Source organism: Pelophylax lessonae (genome assembly GCF_965119305.1).
Source record: "Pelophylax lessonae genome assembly, chromosome: 7".
Lineage (NCBI taxonomy): Eukaryota > Metazoa > Chordata > Amphibia > Anura > Ranidae > Pelophylax > Pelophylax lessonae.
In genome coordinates, this window is record NC_138774.1 from 27691979 (window position 1) to 27711733 (window position 19755).

General features: G+C 46.3%; 1 pseudogene across 1 annotated transcript; it reads left to right on the forward strand.

Moving 5' to 3' along the window:
• The first annotated feature begins 16842 nt into the window (after window positions 1-16842).
• On the forward strand, window positions 16843-18143 carry LOC309559410 (secretory carrier-associated membrane protein 4-like; annotated as a pseudogene). Its single transcript has 2 exons — window positions 16843-17417; window positions 17825-18143. The product of its transcript is annotated as a secretory carrier-associated membrane protein 4-like (transcript).
• Window positions 18144-19755: the final 1612 nt, after the last annotated feature.

Genomic DNA, 19755 nt, shown 5'->3' on the forward strand with positions numbered 1-19755 from the left:
GTGGACCTGACACACCATTTACAGAAGATATGCAGAGCTCCCAACTGTCCCTGATTTCAAAGGACTGTCCTTGATTTGGAACAAAGTCTCTCTGTCCCTTTCCTCCTCATTTGTCTGCTAATTTTGGTCTGATCTTTATAGTTGTATATAAAGTGAAATTCTTTATCTTTCATCCAATTTCTAAATTGCTGAATATCAAAAGCCAATATAGAGAAATAGTATTGGTAAAAAAAAAGGCACTTGTTAGTTTAACCACTTTACCCCCAGCCCTATTTCGGACACTTTTTGTTCACAAGTTAAAACCAGTATTTTTTCCTAGAAAACTACTTAGAACCCCCAAACATTATATATATTTTTTTAGCAAAGACTCTGGAGAATAAAATGTCGGTCGTTGCAAAATTTTTTGTCACGCGGTATTTGCGCAGCGGTCTTTAAAACGCCATTTTTTTGGAAAAAATTTGAAAAATCACATTTCACTAATTTTAAAAAATACTAAACAGTAAAGTTAGCCCATTTTTTTTGTATATTGTGAAAGAACATGTCACGCCGAGTAAATAGATACCAAACATGTTACGGTTTAAAATTGCGCCCCCCCGTGGGATGGCGACAAACTACGGTCAATAGAGATCTCAATCTGCGACGCTTTAAATTTATTTAACGGTTACCAGTTTTGAGTTAGAGTGTAGCTCTTTTTTTTAAATTATTGCCCACGCTCTGGCGATCGCGGCGATACCTCACATGTGTGGTTTGAACAGCGATTTCATTTGCGGCTCGACTTGCGTATACGTTTTTTTTGTGCGCAAGCTAACAGTGATCGGGGCGGCTAAATTTTTTTTTTTTTTTTTCCTATTTATTTTTTCTTTTTTTTAACTTTATTACAGGTTTTTTTTAAAAAAAAAAATCTGATCACTTTTATTGCTGTCACAAGCAATGTAAACATCCCTTGTGACAGCAATATGTGTGACAGGTACACTTTATGGAGGGATCGAGGGTCTAAAAGACCCTAGACCCCTCCACTACACTTCCCTTTATGCAAAACGTCGAAAACTGCATTTTTGCATACAGCCATTTTTTAAATCTGCCGCCTTTTGCGGCACAGTAACCCGGATGTGACGTCATGGACGCCGCCTCCGGGTTACGTCATCGGAGACCCGATCGATGCCATTTCCGGCATTCATCGGGACTCCATCCAGCCGGCGGACGTGCCGGCTGGGTGCTCGGGGCTCCCGGTGGGACGGGAGCCCCGAGCAAAGCCGCGGAAGGTGGCGGGAGGGGGGGGGACGTCCCCTCCCGCCCCCCGGGTAACGATCGAGCGGCTCCCGAGCCGCATCGATCGTTACCGACGGAAAGCCGACCGCCGGCTTTAAACAACGGTACCGGGATGATGCCTCTAGCTAGAGGCATCATCCCGGTATAACCACTCAAAGTCAGCCGACGTAGATCTACGTGGCTGGTCGTTAAGTGGTTAACCTCCCTGGCGGTATGATTGTTCTCGATTTTAGGTGCTGAAAGTGGTACAATTATTTTGCATGTAATTCTTAAGGACGAGCAGCCCAAACCAACTATTTACATATGATTTATTTTTACTGTGCGTTCTTCTTTATAACATCTCGGGTATGATAAAGTTTGAAACACAAAATCATAAATTATAATATAATATAATAAATAACTATAAATTAATTAAAGTTATATATATATGTGTGTGTGTATATATATATACAGTGCCTTGCGAAAGTATTCGGCCCCCTTGAACTTTGCGACCTTTTGCCACATTTCAGGCTTCAAACATAAAGATATAAAACTGTAATTTATTGTGAAGAATCAACAAGTGGGACACAATCATGAAGTGGAACGAAATTTATTGGATATTTCAAACTTTGTTAACAAATACAAAACTGAAAAATTAGGCGTGCAAAATTATTCAGCCCCTTTACTTTCAGTGCAGCAAACTCTCTCCAGAAGTTCAGTGAGGATCTCTGAATGATCCAATGTTGACCTAAATGACTAATGATGATAAATAGAATCCACCTGTGTGTAATCAAGTCTCCGTATAAATGCACCTGCACTGTGATAGTCTCAGAGGTCCGTTTAAAGCACAGAGAGCATCATGAAGAACAAGGAACACACCAGGCAGGTCCGAGATACTGTTGTGGAGAAGTTTAAAGCCGGATTTGGATACAAAAAGATTTCCCAAGCTTTAAACATCCCAAGGAGCACTGTGCAAGCGATAATATTGAAATGGAAGGAGTATCAGACCACTGCAAATCTACGAAGACCTGGCCGTCCCTCTAAACTTTCAGCTCATACAAGGAGAAGACTGATCAGAGATGCAGTCAAGAGGCCCATGATCACTCTGGATGAACTGCAGAGATCTACAGCTGAGGTGGGAGACTCTGTCCATAGGACAACAATCAGTCGTATACTGCACAAATCTGGCCTTTATGGAAGAGTGGCAAGAAGAAAGCCATTTCTTAAAGATATCCATAAAAAGTGTTGTTTAAAGTTTGCCACAAGCCACCTGGGAGACACCAAACATGTGGAAGAAGGTGCTCTGGTCAGATGAAACCAAAATCCAACTTTTTGGCAACAATGCAAAACGTTATGTAGCACCACCCCCGCAGGAGCTGCTGATTATATTATTGGGTCTACACCCTGCCTAACAACCCAATCAAATTGGCTCGATCCCTCCTCAGGCACAACTGACCCAGAATAGGACTGGACTATCAAATAGATACACAGGTTGGAATACAATACTTCACTATGCAACAATACCTTGTTACCTTCTTGAATAGTAGTCCTTCTGGGTGACACAATGGAACAACGCACAAGATTGTAATTAACCAAACTTAGTTTACTATATATCAAATTGAATAGGGGAGATACAATACAATACAATACAAGTCCATAAAAGGTTATTTAAAACAGCTTTAAAAAGGTAAAAGAATACCCCCACACTCCTCCTGCATTAAGGCTAGACACAGTACCAGGTAGGTGGGCCTATCTGAGTCCCTCCCCCAGAGTTCTCTTCTTTCTTGTTGATCTTCGCTAGCAAGGTTATTGAATAGAGCTCATTTGTAATCCAGATTAGGAATAAAGATCAAGAGAGAGAAAACAACGAGCTGTTAGTTGTCACCGCAGGGTGTCTGCGTAACTGAGCAATAACTTCTGCGAGAGAGATAAGCCTCTGGCGACTCCTTTACAGACCTTATTGTTTGTCTATGAGTCTCCTGAGAGAGTATGGTGATAAACCCCGGGGTTTTATCACCTCCTGCTGCGCTACCGCTATCTGTAGATAAAACTGTCTCTTCAGCAGATAAAGTCAGTTATTGGGCATGTGCCCTCTCACCAACAGAAGTTTCTCCTTCGCGCGCTTCCACTGCGGTCTCAGTCCTTTGGCTATATGCCAGCCGCGCGGGGTCCTTCTGGCGGATGACTTCCGGTCTCGGCAAACAGCAGTATGACCTCCAGGAATGTGCCTCGTGCTTGAGATGGGACGGTTCCACGTCGTCCCTCCAGGCTAAAAGGCTCTGGCCCAATATCCAGTGTCAGTCCTTCACTCTCGCTCGCTGGTTCCTCAGAGTCCAGCGCAGAAAGGCCCCCCCTTTCGCGCGCTTCTCTCTTCCTTTAAATAACCTCCCCCATAGTGCCGTGCGGTGCAGCCGTGCACCCTGGATCTTGCAAAGCAGCCTGGGAGATGTAGTTTCTTCATCTTGTGAAAAGGAAGTCACAGCCCGGGAAATTCCATGCAGCTACCACTAGAGGGAGCCTAGTTCCTGGATCTTGCAAAGCAGCCTGGGAGATGTAGTTTCTTCATCTTGTGAAAAGGAAGTCACAGCCCGGGAAATTCCATGCAGCTACCACTAGAGGGAGCCTAGTTCCTTCCCACATATCAAACAGTGTCTTTAGGCATGTTTAACCCCGCTACACACTCCCCCCACTTAAGAAACTTTGGTCCCCAAAGAGGTCAACAGTATGTACCCTAGTGCATAGGTTGGCATTATACAACAAAAACATTAACATTTTGCTGAAATAAGTCAATCTGAATACATCCAATTTTGGATTCTAATAGCAGTGCAACAGTAAAACGATAAAGTGCAATTAATAAACAAATAAGTGATTTCTACAGTGTTAATATAGTGCTGATTTCTAGTGCTTTTATATAGTGCTCCTTTAAAAAGCACATGTGCCTTTGCAATTTCTTAAACACTTACATCTTAAAGTTTGTGTTGAAAAAAAACATCAAAAGGTGAGAAAGAGAAAAAAACATATAGTGAGGTCAGAGCAACAAAATGTGCGCAAACATTAACTCACAAAGTAAACCAAATTGTGAACATCAAAAACTGTGCTTATTATAATGGCCAAACCCAATATCCTTATGTACAAACTTAAATGCAAACGTTTTCTACTTCAATACTTTGTTCTCATGATCTCTCACAGACCCCCCAAAACTTGGGTGGCTTGTACAGTTGTGCCTGGGGGTGAGCTAGGGTTGTCCCCCACCAAATCTACAGTGGAGGAACTAGGCTGGTCAGGAGATCTTTTGGAGGTAAAAACAGCTTCTTCCGAACATTCACCCAATTGATCATAGGTCAGTCTCTTAGGTGGGTGAATGACTCTCCTTTCCCTCTGTTCCCGTGGAGGCATGCTCTCAGAGGTGCTAGGATCAGGCACTTCTGAGGATTCTTCAATGTCTCCCTCCTCATGTTCCAACACAGAGGAACCTGATGGTTCAAGAGAGGTCAGTTCTTCTTCAGAGAAGGGTGCAACCTCCTCCTCAGGATCTTCATCCTCAGCTGCTTCTTCTGGAAGCATATGAAAGGGTATGAATTCAGGGGCTTCTGCCCGAAGGGCTCCTCTATCAGCCAAGTCAGATGAAGACAGGGAGGCAGGTGTGGGTTCTGGCAACTGAGATGACCACAACCAGTCGGGTACCTCCTCTTCATCTTCCAAATCTTCAGATGGAGAACTTCCCTCTCCCTCATCTGGGAGCGTCGTCTGAGATCTGGTAACTGGTCTGGACCGGCGAGAAGTCGAAGGGGCCTCTGACAAGTCTTCCACAGGGGGCATACGAACCGCTTCAGAGAGAGGCAGCAAATGGTTCCGATGCCAAGCCTTCAATGGACCCACACTTCCTTCAGACCGAATTTGGTACACAGGAAGGTTTGGCAGTTGCTTGCAGATAACATAAGGTTGGGACTTCCAGCGGTCTGCCAACTTGTGTTTTCCCGGGACACCCAAGTTTCTCAACAAAACCCTGTCCCCTGGTTGCAGGTCATGGATCCGAACTTTTAGGTCGAAATTTTTTTTATTCCGCAGTCCACGTTGATCAGATGTGGCCTGAGCCTTGTCATAGGCCGCTTTCAGACTCTTCCGCAGTCGGTCCACATATCCTCTATGCGATGCTGAAGAGGTATGATCAGGCGAAATGCCAAAGGCCAAATCCACTGGCAACCGAGCCTCCCTTCCAAACATCAGCCGATAAGGGGAATATCCAGTAGCATCACTGACAGTGCTGTTGTAGGCATGCACAATGGCAGCTACGTGCTTGCCCCAATGCTGTTTCTTCTCTGAGCTCAAAGTCCCCAACATATCAAAAAGAGTCCTGTTAAATCGTTCAGGCTGGGCATCCCCCTGTGGATGGTAGGGAGTGGTTCTAGTCTTTTGAATGCCTAACATATCTAACAGTCTCTTGATCAGTCTGCTTTCAAAGTCCCTTCCCTGATCAGAATGGAGGCGTTGTGGTAACCCATAATGTACAAAGAACTTCTCTACAAGAACTTTGGCTACCGTTGAGGCCTTCTGATCCCTTGTTGGGAATGCTTGAGCATATCTGGTAAAATGGTCTGTTACCACAAGGACATTCCCCTGGCCACTCAGATCAGGCTCTAAGCAAAGGAAATCAATGCACACCAGCTCCATGGGTCCCTGACTTTGTAGATGGCCCATTGGGGCTGCTTGACGTGGCAGAGTCTTCCTCTGTATACACCGGACACAAGAATGACAGTATCCTTCAACTTCGGCCCTCATACAAGGCCAGTAGAACCTGTCCCTGACAAGCTGAAAGGTTCTTTCGGGCCCCAGATGGCCATGATTATCATGAAGAGCGGCCAGAACTCCCTCTCTGTATTTAGCTGGTAAGAACAGTTGCCACTTCTCCTCCAGATCTTCAGATGGACCTCTCCGGTAGGCCACTCCTTCTCTGATCTGTAACCGGGTCCACTCTCTATGTAACAGACGGGCCCCCTGAGGGGAGTCAGTTAGAAGCAACTCAGGGCTCTGGATCTCCAAGGCTTCCAAAAGAAGTTTTCCCAAAGGGTCTTCCAACTGCTCCTTCCGCAAGTCCCTTTTGGACAGCCGGGGCAAACCCTCCCCTTCAACCTGGGTCACCTGGCAGTAGCATTTGGGTACTCCGATAGCCGAAACCCCAATCTCTTCTGCTCTTGACCCTCCTCGGGATCGAAATTCAGTTCCCTGATATAGGGCACGCACCCCTTCTGGAGCCAAATGAGTCCATTCTTCCGCAGGTTCCTGTGGAACATGCAACCTTCTGGATAGGGCATCTGCATCCCTATTTCCGATTCCTGGCCGATACTTCAGGCCAAAATTGAAGCTAGAGAGGGCAGCCAACCATCGATGTCCTGTTGCATCCAGCTTGGCCGTAGTCAACAGATAGGTGAGGGGATTATTATCTGTCTTGACAATGAATTCAGCTCCGTACAGGTAGTCTTTCAATTTGTCAACCACTGCCCACTTCAAGGCCAAGAATTCAAGTTTGTGAGTAGGATAATTCCTTTCAGCAGGCAGTAGGCTTCTGCTCACATAGGCAACAGGTCGCAGATGACCCTCATGCTCCTGATAAAGTACCCCCCCCAGCCCATCTCGGCTGGCATCAACATGCAATTCATATGGTTTTGTGGGGTCCGCATAGGCCAACACAGGGGCAGTGGTTAGGGTTTCCTTCAGCTGGACAAAGGCCCCTTCGCATTCCGGGGTCCACTGATCCTGGATGGATTCCTTAGCCTTCCGGGGGCCCATGGTGGACTTCGCCGGCTTTACCAACTCAGGGACATCATCTTCTTCATTCTTCAGGAGCTCATTTAGGGGTTGGGCAATCTGGGCGAACCCCTCCACAAACCTCCTGTAATAGGAGCAAAAGCCCAAGAATGACCGGAGTTCGGTCACATTTGTGGGTCTCGGCCAGGAAGCAACAGCATCCAGCTTGTCCGGGTCAGTGGCCACCCCTTCTTCAGACACGATATGGCCCAGGTAATGGACCGAGGACTGATAGAATTGGCACTTCTCAGGAGAAAGTTTCAGACCTTCTTCATGTAGCCTCTTCAAGACCTTTTCCAACCTCTCCTCATGTTCTTCCAAAGTTCTGCCAAACACGATAACATCATCCAAGTATACCAGTACCTCTATCAAATTCATATCTCCAACGGTCCTCTCCATCAGCCTTTGGAAGGTAGCAGGGGCCCCGGACAACCCCTGAGGCATGCGATTGAACTCAAAGAACCCCACAGGGGTGATGAAGGCTGTTTTCTCCCGATCTTCAGGGTGCATGGGGATCTGATAATACCCACTCTTTAAGTCCATCACACTGAACCACTTCGCCCCTGACAGACTCTGTAGGGCATCTTCGATTCGAGGAGTGGTATACTGGTCTGGGATGGTTCTTCTGTTCAGCGTTCGGTAGTCGATACAAAGCCTCAAAGATCCATTTTTCTTCCGGACTACCACTATCGGGGAAGCATACGGGCTCCTGGATTCTCGGATAATCCCGATCTTTTTGAGCTCTGCCAGCTGTTGACGTAGATCTTCTAAGTCACCTAAGGGGACTCGCCGGACTCTCTCCCTGAAAGGCTTGTCCTCACTCAGGCGGATCTTATGAGTGGCGCTCCTGGCACATCCCACGTCAAACTCGTCCTTAGAGAATATTTCCCTCCATCGAGCAAGTTGTGCCTTGGCCCTCTTCACCCATTCCGGCGGGAGGGCAGCGTTTCCAGAGCAAAGCTCCTCTATAACCGCTTCACCCTGTTCCTTTTCTTTGAAATCAATGGGGGCAACTGGGGTAGCCGGGTTGACTTGGCCCAGGAGCACTCTGGCCGGTACCTTCACTGGTGTAATAGAGGTGTTTCTGACACTCACTAAAACCCTTCCACGGTTTTCCTGTAACACCTTCAAAGGGATCACCTCAGGGATCACTTCTATCCCTCTCTGTCTCTCCTTTTGACCTGATTCAAAGATAATGAAGGGACCCGGCTGTTGCCATGTGAGTTTAACAGAAGCCTTAAAACAGGCCACCTCTCCTGGCTGTAAGACCTTTTCTGCTCTATCCAGCTTCCAGAGTCGTCCAACTCCTTCTGCGGGGGTCTCTTGCTCCAACACTAATCGTTGGTAGGCCTGCCGTAGCATGGGATGGATCCTTGGCGCCTGAGCATCTTGTCCCTGGACCAGTTGTATCAGAAGGCGCCTTACCAGGTCAGTGTTTGTTCCTACGATGAGAGAGCTTTTGTTGGCCCCTGGTGGACGAGGACAGACCACCGCTAAGGTGTCGAAGGTTTCCGCTTCACCAGCCACTGATGGATCAAAGGTCAACTTGATTGGCAGATACCCGTCATAGGGAAAACTTTGGGTCCCAATACCCCATATCTCCAGATCTTCCAACTTCTGCAAAGGTAGATGGGTAAGATATTTATCATAGAAGTCTCTATACAAAAGAGTCACCTGGGCCCCTGTGTCAAGGAGGGCTCTTGTGTAAATTCCTTCCACCTGAACCGAGACCACTGGGGAGGGCCCGACCAAGTTAGTTGGGAATTCTCTTGATGTAGCCTGGTTGTCTGATTCAGTTCTCTGTACCCTGGCCCTCTTCTCCTTTTTCTTCCTTGATCTGGGCCCCCGCTGAACCCGGTGTGCATTGACTCTCCTTCCCTCAGTAACCCGGAGTCTAGAACTGGGGGTGTTATATTGGGGTCTAACCCCCTGACTCGGTTTCCCTGATCCTGCACCACTCCTGGAGTCCCTTAAAACTGGCAGACACCCGGTTGACTCCTTCACCGGTGTCCTCTGAAGTTTCCCGCTGGCTCGCGAGCTTTCGTGGCAACCTTTCCTGAGCTGGGACATACCCTTCTAACATGCCCAACTCCCCCGCAGTTGAAACAAGTTAACAATCTTGCAGGCCGTGGCTCTGGATCTGTGCTGAGACTAACAGGTTCATCTGGCCTCTCCGATATACTCCCCTTGGGTAGAGTGGATACCTGACCAGTCAGGATGGACACCATTTCTATCAACTGAGACACTTGGGTCTTTAGGAGTTCAACTTGAGAGTCACCCTCTTCCACACTTATCACTCCAACCCGGGCAGTTGAGTCAAACTGCCGACTTTTCTTCTTGTTGTCCAACATGACCTCTTCCTCTCTGACCATTCGAATCAGGTCGGGGTATTCTAGAATGCCGCCATCTCGACGAGTTCGTAACAGTATGGCAATGGGATCTAAAGGTTGAGCCCCTTTCAGAACCTGTCGTGCACGAGTCTCATCTATTTTCCGGGGGTCTATTCCTTTCTTTAACAGAATCTGGTGGAGAATCCTATCCAGACGTTTAATGAATTCGGACAACTTCTCCCCCTCTTCTTGATAACAGTGGTCCAACTGGTAGAGAAGTTCAGCCGCGTTCTCCGTCCGACCAAACACATCTTGCAGAATGTCCAAATAATCCTGTGCAGTGCAGTTCTTCTTGCTAAGCTTTAGATTACGTACAGCCTCTAATGCAGGTCCCCTTAAACTCTCTGTGATTCTCTGCTTCTTGTGCTGTTCTGGTACCTCCCATTCCTCCAAAGCCTGAGTGGCGGTATCTAACCACTCTTCGAACCCATCTTCTGCTGAAGGCACAGGCTGTTTCCCAGAGAATGTCTGGAGCTTCCTATATCCAGTCATCAAATAGCTCGAGGAGTCCCTACTACATTTTGCCACAATCTCCCCAAGAACAGCACACAGTTCTGAGCTAAAAGTCGACAAAGGTGATGACTCAGGATGCCCTTCTTGGACACCTTTTTCTTGGCTGGATACCCCAGGGGTGGTGGATGAGGGACCCGCAATAGGAACTCCTGGATGTATCAGGAAAAGTTCTGTTTGGTCAGTAGTTTTTACACTGTTTCCGTTGAAATAATCAGGGACCCCCTTCCTCCACTCACACAGTGCATACGTGTGTGGGACAGTGGTGTCAGTTTTCATGTCAATCACCCAGAATTTCCTGTCTGTGGATAGTGCCCTCAAAACAGGGAGGAGCTTTTCTTCAGTCCAGGCTTCTCCCTTGATTTCAACCACCAGGCCATTTTCCACTATGACATTCTCTTCCTTGCACCACTCAGCAGCAGCGACAGGATCCATTTCTGCGTGGGAGGGGATTCTATGGCTGAGAGGGTTGTATTGCAGGACTGTAGAAATCCTGGACGAGCCCCCACGTGTAGCACCACCCCCGCAGGAGCTGCTGATTATATTATTGGGTCTACACCCTGCCTAACAACCCAATCAAATTGGCTCGATCCCTCCTCAGGCACAACTGACCCAGAATAGGACTGGACTATCAAATAGATACACAGGTTGGAATACAATACTTCACTATGCAACAATACCTTGTTACCTTCTTGAATAGTAGTCCTTCTGGGTGACACAATGGAACAACGCACAAGATTGTAATTAACCAAACTTAGTTTACTATATATCAAATTGAATAGGGGAGATACAATACAATACAATACAAGTCCATAAAAGGTTATTTAAAACAGCTTTAAAAAGGTAAAAGAATACCCCCACACTCCTCCTGCATTAAGGCTAGACACAGTACCAGGTAGGTGGGCCTATCTGAGTCCCTCCCCCAGAGTTCTCTTCTTTCTTGTTGATCTTCGCTAGCAAGGTTATTGAATAGAGCTCATTTGTAATCCAGATTAGGAATAAAGATCAAGAGAGAGAAAACAACGAGCTGTTAGTTGTCACCGCAGGGTGTCTGCGTAACTGAGCAATAACTTCTGCGAGAGAGATAAGCCTCTGGCGACTCCTTTACAGACCTTATTGTTTGTCTATGAGTCTCCTGAGAGAGTATGGTGATAAACCCCGGGGTTTTATCACCTCCTGCTGCGCTACCGCTATCTGTAGATAAAACTGTCTCTTCAGCAGATAAAGTCAGTTATTGGGCATGTGCCCTCTCACCAACAGAAGTTTCTCCTTCGCGCGCTTCCACTGCGGTCTCAGTCCTTTGGCTATATGCCAGCCGCGCGGGGTCCTTCTGGCGGATGACTTCCGGTCTCGGCAAACAGCAGTATGACCTCCAGGAATGTGCCTCGTGCTTGAGATGGGACGGTTCCACGTCGTCCCTCCAGGCTAAAAGGCTCTGGCCCAATATCCAGTGTCAGTCCTTCACTCTCGCTCGCTGGTTCCTCAGAGTCCAGCGCAGAAAGGCCCCCCCTTTCGCGCGCTTCTCTCTTCCTTTAAATAACCTCCCCCATAGTGCCGTGCGGTGCAGCCGTGCACCCTGGATCTTGCAAAGCAGCCTGGGAGATGTAGTTTCTTCATCTTGTGAAAAGGAAGTCACAGCCCGGGAAATTCCATGCAGCTACCACTAGAGGGAGCCTAGTTCCTGGATCTTGCAAAGCAGCCTGGGAGATGTAGTTTCTTCATCTTGTGAAAAGGAAGTCACAGCCCGGGAAATTCCATGCAGCTACCACTAGAGGGAGCCTAGTTCCTTCCCACATATCAAACAGTGTCTTTAGGCATGTTTAACCCCGCTACAGTTATGTTTGGCGTAAAAGCAACACAGCTCATCACCCTGAACACACCATCCCCACTGTCATACATGGTGGTGGCGGCATCATGGTTTGGGCCTGCTTTTCTTCAGCAGGGACAGGGAAGATGGTTAAAATTGATGGGAAGATGGATGGAGCCAAATACAGGACCATTCTGGAAGAAAACCTGATGGAGTCTGCAAAAGACCTGAGACTGGGACGGAGATTTGTCTTCCAACAAGACAATGATCCAAAACATAAAGCAAAATCTACAATGGAATGGTTCACAAATAAACATATCCAGGTGTTAGAATTGGCAAGTCAAAGTCCAGACCTGAATCCAATCGAGAATCTGTGGAAAGAACTGAAAACTGCTGTTCACAAACGCTCTCCATCCAACCTCACTGAGCTCGAGCTGTTTTGCAAGGAGGAATGGGCAAAAATTTCAGTCTCTCAATGTGCAAAACTGATAGAGACATACCCCAAGCGACTTACAGCTGTAATCGCAGCAAAAGGTGGCGCTACAAAGTATTAACTTAAGGGGGCTGAATAATTTTGCACGCCCAATTTTTCAGTTTTTCATTTATTAAAAAAGTTTGAAATATCCAATAAATTTCGTTCCACTTCATGATTGTGTCCCACTTGTTGATTCTTCACAAAAAATTACAGTTTTATATCTTTATGTTTGAAGCCTGAAATGTGGCAAAAGGTCGCAAAGTTCAAGGGGCCGAATGCTTTCGCAAGGCACTGTATGTATATATATATACAGTGGGTACGGAAAGTATTCAGACCCCCTTAAATTTTTCACTCTTTGTTATATTGCAGCCATTTGCTAAAATCATTTAAGTTCATTCTTCTTCCTCATGAATGTACACATAGCACCCCATACTGACAGAAAAACACAGAATTGTTGACATTGTTGCAGATTTATTAAAAAAGAAAAACTGAAATATCACATGGTCCTAAGTATTCAGACCCTTTGCTGTGACACTCATATTTAACTCAGGTGCTTTCCATTTCTTCTGATCATCCTTGAGATGGTTCTACACCTTCATTTGAGTCCAGCTGTGTTTGATTATACTGATTGGACTTGATTAGGAAAGCCACACACCTGTCTATATAAGACCTTCCAGATCACAATGCATGCCAGAGCAAATGAGATTCACGAGGTCAAAGGAACTGCCTGAAGAGCTCAGAGACAGAATTGTGGCAAGGCACAGATCTGGCCAAGGTTACAAAAAGATTTCTGCTGCACTTAAGGTTCCTAAGAGCACAGTGGCCTCCATAATCCTCAAATGGAAGGTGTTTGGGACGACCAGAACCCTTCCTAGAGCTGGCCGTCCGGCCAAACTGAGCTATTGGGGGAGAAGAGCCTTGGTGAGAGAGGTAAAGAAGAACCCAAAGATCACTGTGGCTGAGCTCCAGAGATGCAGTCAGGAGATGGGAGAAAGTTGTAGAAAGTCAACCATCACTGCAGCCCTCCACCAGTCGGGGCTTTATGGCAGAGTGGCCCGACGGAAGCCTCTCCTCAGTGTAAGACACATGAAAGCCAGCATGGAGTTTGCTAAAAAACACCTGAAGGACTCCAAGATGGTGAGAAATAAGATTCTCTGGTCTGATGAGACCAAAATAGAACTTTTTGGCCTTAATTCTAAGCGGTATGTGTGGAGAAAACCAGGCACTGCTCATCACCTGTCCAATACAGTCCCAACAGTGAAGCATGGTGGTGGCAGCATCATGCTGTGGGGGCGTTTTTCAGCTGCAGGGACAGGACGACTGGTTGCAATCGAGGGAAAGATGAATGCGGCCAAGTACAGGGATATCCTGGACAAAAACCTTCTCCAGAGTGCTCTGGACCTCAGACTGGGCCGAAGGTTTACCTTCCAACAAGACAATGACCCTAAGCACACAGCTAAAATAACGAAGGAGTGGCTTCACAACAACTCCGTGACTGTTCTTGAATGGCCCAGCCAGAGCCCTGAATTAAACCCAATTGAGCATCTCTGGAGAGACCTAAAAATGGCTGTCCACCAACGTTTACCATCCAACCTGACAGAACTGGAGAGGATCTGCAAGGAGGAATGGCAGAGGATCCCCAAATCCAGGTGTGAAAGACTTGTTGCATCTTTCCCAAAAAGACTCCTGGCTGTATTAGATCAAAAGGGGGCTTCTACTAAATACTGAGCAAAGGGTCTGAATACTTAGGACCATGTGATATTTCAGTTTTTCTTTTTTAATAAATCTGCAACAATGTCAACAATTCTGTGTTTTTCTGTCAGTATGGGGTGCTATGTGTACATTCATGAGGAAGAAGAATGAACCTAAATGATTTTAGCAAATGGCTGCAATATAACAAAGAGTGAAAAATTTAAGGGGGTCTGAATACTTTCCGTACCCACTGTATATATATATATATATATATATATATATATATATATATATATATATATATATATATATATATATATATATATATATATATTTTTTTTTTTTTTTTCTCCTTGAAGGGGGTTTGGCAGGGGGAGTGTCCTATTCCTAAATACTAATAGGCATTAGTAATAGGCTAATCGGTGTCCCTCATTCCCATCTCAAAAAGTTGGGAGGTATGGATATACATTCTAACCTTTTGAACAGACATTCAGCCTCAGGCTATGTGTGTCTATCAAATATAATACCAATCAACAATTAAATTCTAAATTGCCAATCAACCCATACTCTGAGAACAATCATGTTGGTGTTGCCTGCTCTGATCTACGTGTGCCCATAAATATTCAAGGTTGGCGCTGGAAGTGTCAGGAGACCATGCAAGATCTACAGGGCACCCAATATGACTTTATCCATTTACAGACCCGACAGCCAAACGTAAACGCCTGAAGATGGTCAGATTGTGCCACTAATATCGATGGCAAACCTAAATGTACCCATCCATATCACAAACCCCAGAGAAAGAACTTGGACTGACCTCAGATGCCCATACAATGGTAGATATTCATATGAACTCTCATCAGTACATTCGAAAACCTGACAATTATCGCTTGAAAGTACTCCAAATTTCATGTGCTTTTAACATTCAAATTTTGGGATTAATGGAATTTCCCAAAATGAAAACCACATTCACTGTTTGAATTCCATTAGTTTGAGAAAAATTTTCCATCCTGCGTCTTTGGTTTCCCTGTTCACACTGTGAAACCCTGTGAATCAGTGCCAGTTCCCGCATCGCACCAGAATCGCACAATAATGTATAACCTGGTCTAGCAGGGACCTAAACATAGAGACAGAAGGGGATAGTGGGAAGTGTGTAGCATTGCCCCCTAGAGGACTGCTGAGAAATACACTTTCTGGATTCCCCTGGGTTACCCTTAGCAACTGATAGCAGATAAAAAGCAATGAAAGTTCTTGGCTCAGTCAATAATCAATCCAGGGGATGTTGTTTTTGCGGGTTTTTTTAGAACTTGGATAGGAGAAGGGATGAGTGGGATACTCCAACTAGTAACTATGCACAATCTTGAGGACAACTGGCTGTAGAATGCGGCAAGGCCGCTGCTTCATCTTGCCACTGAAGTGAAGATACAGTATATTAAATGTTCCCACTTGAAGATTCTCTTCAGGGTTATAAACTCGGCACCCCATTTACTCTCACTGCCTGTGTGCTGACACCTGTCCGCTGACTCTAGCCACTGGAGTGGTCCCCTTCCTGGGAAGACCCCTTGGCAAGCTTCCCTGTACTCACGGACACTGTTTTTCCAGAGTTGCTCTGCCTTCACCTCCACAGTCAGCTTCCACTGGACCTCTGGGTTAAGCCACACTTTCTGCTCCACTAGGCCAACTGCCTGTGACCACCATCCACAGCTTCAGAAGCGGAGACAGCGGTCACCCTCCTCCTGGGACCTGGATTCCCACCCAAAGACCCCTGTCACATGTGCCCTTGGCTTTTATAACGTATCCCAGGATGCACCACTTTCCTGTGCCAACCCACTGGGATAGTCACAAAAGCCTGTGTGTCACTGGCTGGGTTTCCTCCACTGTCCAACAGGCCTCCCTATTGGATAGAGTGGGGACACTCACTCAGCCCAGATGAATCACACCCTGGACACATGCAACAGGCCTGACTAGAAATCCTGCTCCCCTGATAAGCAGATAGAGCAAATTACACTCCCTATCTAGCACCTATCTAGGAGGGTGCTACAAGTGCAAGTACAAGTGCAAGATGTAAACAATGTCGATGAAGACAATCCTATCAATAAAAAGCTGAAAGAAGGACTAATATGGGTGAAAAAGGAAGAAAGTGGAAAGGAACAGCTACAGACAAAAAGTGTATACTCAAATATAAGTAGGACCCATTGCGGTTGGAAGCACCTACACAACTTTTCCATTTGGGTATAAATGTTTATACCTCTACACCTACTTATATTTGAGTATATTCCGCTTTCTTTCTTTTTCACCCATATTAGTCCTTCTTTCAGCTTTTTGTTAACCACATAACGGCAGCCGCTCCTGAGCAAAGCGACATAATACTACGTCGCTCGCTCAGGGGACTCTAGGGGGCGAGCGCGCACCAGCACCAGCGCGTGTGACCGGTGGCTCCAATGGCCGCCGGCCACTCACGATCTCCCGCTGCAGAGGGAGAAATACAGACGGCTGATGTAAACACAGCCGTCTGTCATTCTCACTGAAGTATTCACAGAGGCTATGCGATCCTGCTATATAGGATCGCATGTCTCTGCGATTACTTCACAAGCCACGCCCCCTGACAGTTAGAATAACACCTCTAGGGACACACTTAACCCCTTGATCACCAATAATATTAACCCCTTCCATGCCAGTGTCATTTTTACAGTAACAGTGCATATTTTTAGCACTGATTACTGTAGTAATGTCACTGGTACCCAAAAAAGTGTCAAAAATGTCAGTGAGGGGCCCGATCTGTCCGCCGCAATGTCGCAGTCCCGCAAAAAAAAAAATCGCAGATCGCCGCCATTACTAGTTTTAAAAAAAACAATAAAAATATCATAAATCTCCTCCCCGCGAGGGCTGCCGGGAAATTTGGTGCGCCTCTAGCAGAATGTCATCTCTCCCCGGCCAATCCCATCGTGCCTTGCGCAGAGGGTGACGGCATGGTCCTGTGGTGCTGGAGGTCCAGGATTTGATGTTCCAGCTAACCAGGTCAGGTCAAGTCTAGAAGAATGGGAGAACGTGAAAATAATTTCCCCCCGTTGCCTAAATTCATCCGCCTGCGTCCCTGTTTCTACCAGAATTTTGAGGAATTTCCTTCACAGTACAGGACATTGGTACGGAGGATCTACCATTTGTGGATATTTTATTGCCTGTCCCTTGCAGTAAACTTGGTTGCTTGCCTTGCTTGGTGGATTGCAGGAGGTTCTGGGGTGAATTTTGGATTATCTTCGCTATGGCTGGTCATGTTCACTCCTTGTGGGTACGTTTCATCCAGCATACAAAGCTTTCAGGTCTGACAGCTCATTCAACTTCATGACTTTCTTTTTCATATGCGGGGTGCAGTTTGTCCTATCTGTTGTTCAGGCCATCGGTATCTCTGGATGGGGTGCTTGTGGATGGCTGGCTGCAGTTTCATTTTTTAGCTACAATGTAGGGGCTGCCCTATGGCACTTTTCCACTGCAAGTACCGGCTCGGCTCTACTCGGCCCTGCGTGGCTCGGTTTGCTTTTCCACTGCTGGTACCGCATGGTACGGTGTTGGAACGGTTCGGTACGGTACGGTATGGTTTGCTTTTCCACTAAAGTAGTGCTAAAGTTAAGTGGGTGGGATAACAACGATTCTCTGACCAATCAGTGGCTAGTAGTGACTGCATGCAAAGGATTGTGGGATATGGTACCGGTATGGTACCTCTTGGAACCACAATCGAGGTGGTACTGTTTTAGAGAGCCATACCGTTCGGTTCCATGTAGTGGAAAAGCGCCACCGTACCGTACCGAACCGTTCCTACACCGTACCATGCGGCACCAGCAGTGGAAAAGCACAAAAGCGAGCCGAACCGTTCGGTTCCATGCAGTGGAAAAACCCCAATAGTGATGCTTTTCCCAGCTGTGATGTTTACTGTTAGTGCGATTGCAACTGCTCTAGTATTGGTCAAGGTGCACAGACTGTACAGAAATGCTGGTTGTAGCTTCCAGAAGGCCCAAGATGAGTGGGTCTCTGGGACCTGGAAGAGTCCACCTACCCATGGGGAACAGTACTCTGGGCCCAGTCTACCCCAGTACCCTACAGTGCCAAATTATCCTGCAGAACGACAGTGGCCATAAACTTTTGTAGCCTTTTTTTAGCTTCTGGGTTTCCAGTGGAGAGTTCTAACAAACCTACAGTGACCAAGATTCATCAATGTGAAGATACCACAGCATCTGGCTCCTTTAAGTCCTGTACACACGCAACGATTATCGGCCGACCGATCGTCCGTCTTTTGTCCAGAGTTGTGTTTTGTTGGTTGGAATGTGCCTAGACTGCACACGAATTTTCTCGCCCAACAAAATTCTACTTCAGAAGTGATGTCATGTGTTGGTTTGCTTTCTTTGTGTTCTTTCTTCTCTGAGCATGCCCAGTCTTGCTCATCAGATTTTTCCCTGTCTAAATCTGTACTGACTGCACGAAAATCGGCCATTGTGTTGACAGCCAACAAAAATTTTATAGCCTGCACACCAGATTTTTTTCGGCCGAAAAGTCGGAGTTGGTTGTCGGAAGCATCATACTAACAAGCCGAAAATCGGCAGACCGGACGTCGGACGAAAATTCCCTGCCAATTTTCGACGCGTGTGTACGGGGCTTTAGACTAGTTATTCCATATTCTAATTAGCCAGACCTACTATTCTAATTGGTAATATAAATGTTACACCCTTAGGGCTCTTTCACACGGTCCGCTCCGTAGGCGGATCCGTGTTGCTCATCGGGGATCGATCCGCGATCCCCGATGAGCCGGGCGGATGACAGCTCCGTCTCCGCTTGCAGAGCGGAGAGGGAGGTGTCTCAGCACCCGCTGCCCTCTATGGGGGATCGGATGAGAGCGGACCGCTTGTCCGCTCTCATCAGATCCGCTCCGCTCCGATTACTGAACGGATGGAAAAATAGGGTTTCCATCCGTCCAGATTTCACGCACAGGATCGGATGCGGATGGCAGCGGGTGTCAGCGGAGGTGTCTCCGCTGACACCCGCTGCCCCATAGAGCTGCATGGAGGATCCGATCAGATCCGCCTAAAAAACTGACAGGCGGATCTGATCGGACCGCCCGTGTGAAAGAGCCCTAAACCAAAAATAAAATTGTTAAAGTGTTACTAAACTCAAAACAGTAAAAAAAAAAAAAAAAACGACATAAATCTTTCCCGCAGTTTGTAAACGCAATAACTTTTGCGCAAACCAATCAAAATACGCTTATTGTGATTTTTTTTTACCAAAAATATGTAGCAGAAAACAAATTGGCCTAAAATGTTAAAAAATTTTGATTTTTACATTTTTTTTTTGAGAATTTCATATAAAAAAAATGTGAAAAATATTGTTATTTTTTCAGAATTGTTGCTCTTTTTTTTTTTATAGCGCAAAAAATAAAAATCGCACAGGTGATCAAATACCACCAAAAGAAAGCTCTGTTTGTGGGAAAAAAAGGACGTCAATTTAGTTTGGGTACAGCGTTGCACGACCGCGCAATTGTCCGTTCAAGTCAAGCAGTGCCGAATCACAAAATAGGGCCTGGTCATTGAGCAGCCAAATCCTCCGGGGCTAAAGTGGTTAATTGGATTGTCTTCATAGACATTTTTCACATCTTGCACTTCATCCACATTATGTTAATTGCTCACCCTCCATTTGTTCCCAGGCTGGTCTCTGCCCGTTCCACCCCTTCAGCTCCCAGGCCAGACGTGCTTCGCCACCATCTTCTGGGAAATCAGCTTTTGGTGCTTTGACTTTGCCAATTTGTACGTATCTGGCCCCCTATTATGTGCTAGACGATATTTACC